Genomic DNA, 6,646 nt, shown 5'->3' on the forward strand with positions numbered 1-6,646 from the left:
ACAGGTGTGCACCACCACACTCGGCTTATATCCTTAATTTTTAAGGCTTGGGAGAAAGAATCCAATGAACATGACCCAACTTCTTGGAGAAGCAAACATAATAAAGCAAAACAAACAAAAATCACCTCACTGTACTAGATTGATTTAGGCAGAATTTTGTGGGTTCACAGTAGATTTTTGAGTCAGAAACACCCTGTCTGAACTTGGCCACTGGTTTGCCTGCAGTTTCCACTTTACCCCCAGAGGAGAGGTCTTCTGAAGGCTGGTCATCCACAGGCTGAGAGCCGCTGTTCCTCTTTCAGGGAACTCTCCAAGTCAGAAGCTCAAACTGGCTCTTCCAGCCCTCGGCCCAGAGCCTCCTTTCCCCGAGAAGCCGGCAGCCCCGCGTCAGCCCCGCGTCGTGTCAGTGCCGTTCGCATCATCCAACTCCCGTCATCCCTCCTGAAAGAAAAGACACTGAGGGCAACTGTATGGTCTGGCAAAAGAAAAGCCCTTGGTCCCTGGGTGGCAGCAAATGGCAGTGACCAAGGATTGCCAGCAGACATCTGGTGTCCTTGCCCTGAGCCTGGCTCTCCCTTGCTCCATGACCACGGTTTGCAGCCAGCTAGGAGCAGTTCGTCCATCCCCCACCCCCTCACCCCTGTCACGGGACAGAAAAAGCGGTGCCCTGGGCGGGAAGAATTCCAGGGAGTTGGAGGGGGAGTGGGAGGGAGGGGAAGGCTACTGTGGCCCTGAATAACATCTTTCTTTCCACTATTTGTTTTTCCTCTGGATTGGTTTAAGGCCCAGCCCAGCTACTGCCTTGGCGGTAGCTGGGGGCTGTTCATCTACGGACCCAGCTTGGGGAGACCCTGTCCTTTCCTTGTTGGTGGCAGTGTTTAAAGGGACAGAGACAATGGGCCCTCTCTTCCTTCACATCATCAGTTCTCCAGATTACTGACGATGGGTCGGTCCTGTCTTAGTGCAGACAGAGAACAGGGTGGCGACATGGGCCTCTGGCTTGTCCTGGGAAGGTCTTTCTGCCTTTTGTCTGTCCTGCTGTCCCTTCTGGGTGTCCTTAGGGCTGGCTGCTAAAGCAACTGCTCGTCTGAGAGTGAGGGAGGAGCCTCAGTCCCAGGCCTCCCGAACCTTCCTGAAACACACCGTGGTGCTGACATGTGGCCCATTCTGCCGTTGGCCCAGGGACTCTAAAGCTTTGGCTCAGGGAAGTCGGGCTTGTTCTGGGCCACATGGCAAAGCTGGCTGCCCCGTGGGGCCTGGCCAGTGGGTCTGGGTGTGCCCGTCAGAGCTGATGTCTAGCTTTCACTTCCTCTGGAAATCCCATGCACTTGACCTCTGAGGCTTCTGCAACGCGTGTCCTCATTCCCTGGGGGGTTTTGGTTCACCGGTTTTCTTCGATCTTACTTCAGTGAGAGTACACACAAAGTTAGAGCTCCTGACCCAGGAGGGCAAAGTTTGCAATCCCAGCAAGACCCACACCCAGAAACCCAAAACATGCTGAACCCCTTTAGAGAGTTAGAGAATATGCACCTAACGCAGTGTTGGCAATAGGGAGGGATTCGAGGGGTGTCATAGGACCTTGGGCAGGCCTGGGTGGCAGCCTCCCAAGCTTAGTGTCCTCTGAGTTCAGTTGTGTCCACCCTGAGTCACCTCATAGGTGTCCAGTTCCACCTTAGAGACCCAAAAGGAGAGCTAGGGGTGGCCCTTGCCTTCCAAGGGCACGCAGCGGCCAGGCAGACTCCACCAGGTGGAGGGGGATAAGGAGGACACAACCGGAATCAGTAAGCACCGTGGCCATCCAGGGCAGGACGGGTTAACAGGGAGACTTTCAGAGAAGAAGGTAGGGGGCCCTGGAGGAGGGGTGACAGAGGCAAGTAAGTGTGTGGGGGGTCATTCTGGGACAGTAGGAGGCAAAGTTGGAGGCTGCAGGACACTCTAGGAGTCCCTGTCACCAGCTGGTGTGCCTATGCCCCAGAGTTCATGGAATAGCCATTGACTCACAGGAGTCAGCTGCTTATTATCACACCCCCACCCCACCCCCGCGGGGACCAGCTGCAGACAAGGGCTGCACAGATGCGGTCCCCAAGGCCCATCCCCTGGCCTCAAGATGGAATCAGACTGAGGTGGACCTCCAGCTGACAGCAGCTTGCCTGGGCCTCTGTCCCTGCCCTTTCCCACTTCCCCTTCCCTTTCCAGTTCTTATCCTGAGACGCTAGGAAGACTGCCACCCCTGGCCCTGCAGCCGCGGCCACCAACGCTGCTTGTATCGCCACCGCCACCGCTTGTATGGCCGCTGCCTCGGGACCGGCTGTATGATTAGGCCACAGTCTTCAGTGAGTAAACAGATTCCTCAGTTCTGTGGTGTTCTTGGTCACACATTTATGGAGTTTCTGAAGGGCAGTGGAGATTACTGCCAGGCACAGCACGACCTCTATGCAGACAAGTGAACTGTAGAAATTCATTACTACTCCACCAAGAAGCCCCCATAAGAGTGGGTAACCTGGACACAGACGTATTGAATTGAAAATCCACCGAGCATTTTACAAGAGTTCTGACCTGGATGGGGTAAACCTCAGTGCACTTCCTTTCTATTGCCTCAGTATTACTGGATTGAAGAATTGCTGCTTCTTGTTAGGAGGCTCACTTCATTTCCCATTACTCCCAACATCATACTCAGAGCACTGACAATATCAAGTGGAGTATATTGAAGTAGACTTCAGTTACTTTGCATCATTTCTGTATTCAAAGTTTTAAATTCTTTCATAACCCTATTGAGTGTTTTTTAACTAAATTAACATGGCTCGAATGAACCGCCCTGCTCCTGTGCAAGTCACATACAAGAACATGAGATTTCTTAATACACACAATCCAACCAATGCAACCTTAAACAAATTTATAGAGGAACTTAAGAAGTATGGTGTTACCACAATAGTAAGAGTATGTGAAGCAACCTATGACACTACTCTTGTGGAGAAAGAAGGCATCCCTGTTCTTGATTGGCCTTTTGATGATGGTGCATCACCGTCCATCCAAATTGTCGATGACTGGTTAAGTCTTGTGAAGAACCTGGTTGTTGTATTGCTGTTCATGGTGTTGCAGGCCCTGGGAGAGCTCCAGTGCTTGTTGCCCTAGCATTGATTGAAGGCAGAATGAAATATGAAGATGCAGTACAATTCATAAGACAAAAGCGGCGTGGAGCCTTTTAACAGCAAGCAACTTTTGTATTTGGAGAAGTATCGTCCTAAAATGCGGCTGCGCTTCAAAGACTCCAATGGTCATAGAAACAACTGTTGCATTCAATAAAACTCGGGCGCCTGATGCTATTGCCTTGGAAGTGGAACTTAAGATGGGACCTAATTCGCCGTACATATTAGCCAACAGGTTGGCGTGGTGAATAAATCTGATGAAGCTTCCATAGGAGTATTGGAAAGCAGTTTTACCAGGCCACAAGCTTGACAGAATTTCAGCCTCTATGTTTGGGTTATGATCAACCTGTTCGGACACTTAGCAAAAGATTCTTGTTGTTCACCATTTAAAATGTGCTTATCATTTGTACCAGTTGACCTTTCCTGAAATCATGTGGTATTGAGTTAATGTCTTTAAATCTATTTCCATGCCAGAATCTTATATAAGAAATTTAGAAAGATTAGATGCCAAAATAACCCAGCACAATACTTGTATATTTTTAGTATCATACAACACCAAAATTCCAGGAACTAAGAACACTCTAGACCTTATGTGATTTATTCCTTCAGTCATTTCAAACATTGTAGGCCCTACATGATTATTTGCCTGCTCTTTTTATGTTTACATCTCCTACATTCATACCAGTATTCATCAGGTTTGCTTTTACCTATTGGGGTTTTTTGTTTTTGTTTGTTTTGTTTTGTTTTTTCCTTTTACCAAGTCTTACAGCAATTATTTTTATTTAATATCTTTCTATTAAGTCTTATTTTTTGCTGTTATGGGAAACCTCCATTTTGAAAACCTAAGTTTTTACAGAAGCACATGTCTTTAAGTCTCCAGACAAAAAAAAAAAGCCTTACAGTTAATTTAATGTTTGCACTCTGAGGTACAACTTAACAGGGAGGGCCTGAAAAAAAGATTGGGAGGGGGCTATTAAATATTTTTAGTAAAATGCTGCCTTTGTCTCGTGCAGAACCTGTAGAATATATGCTCTTTAATTTAGTAAATATTTTTTAAAAGGTAGAGATGCTCTGTTATTGTAGGTAAAACAATTCTTAACCATAAAGTTTCTGAAATTGAGCAGACATCTAATATTTTATATGCCTTTTGAGCTGTGTAACTTAATATTTGGATACTTGATAATTTTGTTTTATTATGTAATTGATAAAATGGTGATGTGTATTAATGTTAGTTCAACCATATATTTATACTGTCTGGGAATGTGTGGTTATAGTTCTGTGGGAGAAATAATTTGTCAGTGTTCACCAGCTTGTAAAAACTTAGTGCAAGAGCTTAAACATCTAAATAAATAATGAAATGCATTTATCAAAAAAAAATTTAAAAATAAAATAAAAATTAAAAAGGGCTGGGGATGTGGCTCAGTGGTTAAGCGACCCTGGATTCAATCCCCAGTATCAAAAAAAGTCCCAGGCGATGGACTCCCATGGTCCTCTCTTCCTCCCCAAATCTGTATTCCTAGCCAGCAGCGCTGAGCACCAGAGTGGTCATTTACTTATGCAGATCCATGACCACTGCTTGAAAAACAAGGCTCCTGCCTCTCTTGATGGTGCCTTCAGCTCTCAGAGCCACAGAGCTCCTCTCAAAAGAGGAGCAAGAACAGCACATTGACTCTCTTCACTGTGCATACGCTTTGGGCCCACAATGCAGTGAATTAAGTCTATATTCATGAGCAGAGGGCCGCCCCATTGATTCTCATGCCCCAGCAGGTTGTGAGCTTGGAATGTTGGCTCCACCGGTCTCTTCCCCAGGGACAGAAGAAGGGTCTCCTTCATCCCCCTCAAAGGGATTCTCCAGAAAAGCACCCCATCCACTGAGCTTGGATTTGGACATTGCCCATCTCCTTCTCAAGGCCATTTGCTCAAAGCTTGGTCTCTGCACCCCGGAGCCTTCTCCAGCCCCCAAACCAGCCCTGCACCTCAAGCTGCAAGTCTTCCTGTGGGCCATGTTATCTTGGAGAGGCTGTCGTTGCCTGGGCAGCGAGGTTCCTGAGCAGAGGTTAGCGAAATCGTGATTCCTTTGGAGACCAGAGTATAGGATTCAGAAAGAGCCCCCATGGCCTGTGGGAAGTAGATGCATGATCCAGGCAGGACCACAAGCCAGGAGGAAAGAATAGATGATCTGATGCTGGGGCAGGGACTCAAACAACCGGGGGTGCCCCTCATGCTTATGGAGAACCAGGATGCTTCCCAAAGGGACTGGAGATGTAAATGTGGTGGGGGTGGTGAGACATACCTGTTATCCCAGCAATTCTGGAGGCTGAAGTAGGAGGATTGAAATTTTAAGGCCAGCCTCTGCAATCGAGGCAGACCCTGTTTCTAAATAAAAAAATAAAAAGGACTGAGGATGTGGCTCAGTAGAAGAGCTATACTCAGTGGTAAGGGTTCAATTCCCAGTAAAATAAATAAGATGAAACTTGTATAAGCACCGAAAGAAAGAAAGCATGGTTAAATTCTATAATTTGGGAGTGGGGAAGACTTTTCTAATTCTGACTCGATATCCAGAAACAAGAAGGGGAAAATGCTTTAATGAATTGAGTTTTGTAGGGAAAAACAACTAATTAAATAAGATTTAAATAAAATGGCAAGGGGACTGGCAAAAGAAAATTACAACCTACATCACAGATGCCATTTATATATTTAGTATAAAGATATGTTAACATTCTTTGTATACAATGAGCTTCTAATATACACTAGAGGACCAACAACCCAATAGAAAAATGCACTAAAAATAGTAATAGTTTACCCAAAAAAAAAAAGAAAAAAAAGAAAAGGCAAAGGCCTCAGAACTGTCTGAAAAGACACCCAACCTTGTTTATGGTAAAAGAAATGCAAATTGCCCCAAAGAACTATTTCTCACTGATCAGACTGGCCAAAATCCAAAAATCGTCCAACAAAATCCTCTCTTGTCCGGTCTATGAGAAAAATCCCCCTTATTCTCACCCACTGCGGGCGGGACGTGAACCTGCGCCATGCTGAGCTTCACAAGGTCAGCAAACCTGCAGGCGCATTCCCCCCGGGGTCTCCCTGTCCCGCTTGTAGGACTGCACCCCAAAGATGCATCGCAAACAAGACAGAAAGACTCACACACAGCTACTCATTGCCATGCTATTTGTAACAGCCGAAGCTTGGAAAGAACCCAAACGTCCATCAACAAGGGCCTGGAGAAATAAACAAGAGTCCATCTACACAATGGGGTACTTTGCAGCCAAAAAGAGAACAAGGAGGAGCTGCACAGACCGACACAAAGAGATCCCAGGACCCTTCGGGAAAGGAAAAAGACAACGAGGAGGGCAGGATGTATAGGGCACTCAAAAGCCATGGGTTATCTAAGAAGGCAAGAGAAAAATACAAATTCTAAAATGCAAATAAATGTTGTCTTAGAACTAAAAAATAAACATGGGTGGTTCCAACAAAAAAAAAAGAAAGGACAGGGTGGGGAG

The 6,646-nt window shown here is 46.3% G+C and overlaps 1 pseudogene; it reads left to right on the forward strand.

The window, feature by feature from the left end:
- The first annotated feature begins 2,785 nt into the window (after positions 1-2,785).
- On the forward strand, positions 2,786-3,346 carry LOC144254465 (protein tyrosine phosphatase type IVA 1 pseudogene; annotated as a pseudogene).
- Positions 3,347-6,646: the final 3,300 nt, after the last annotated feature.

This window comes from Urocitellus parryii, chromosome 4, assembly GCF_045843805.1.
Source record: "Urocitellus parryii isolate mUroPar1 chromosome 4, mUroPar1.hap1, whole genome shotgun sequence".
NCBI classification, from domain to species: domain Eukaryota; kingdom Metazoa; phylum Chordata; class Mammalia; order Rodentia; family Sciuridae; genus Urocitellus; species Urocitellus parryii.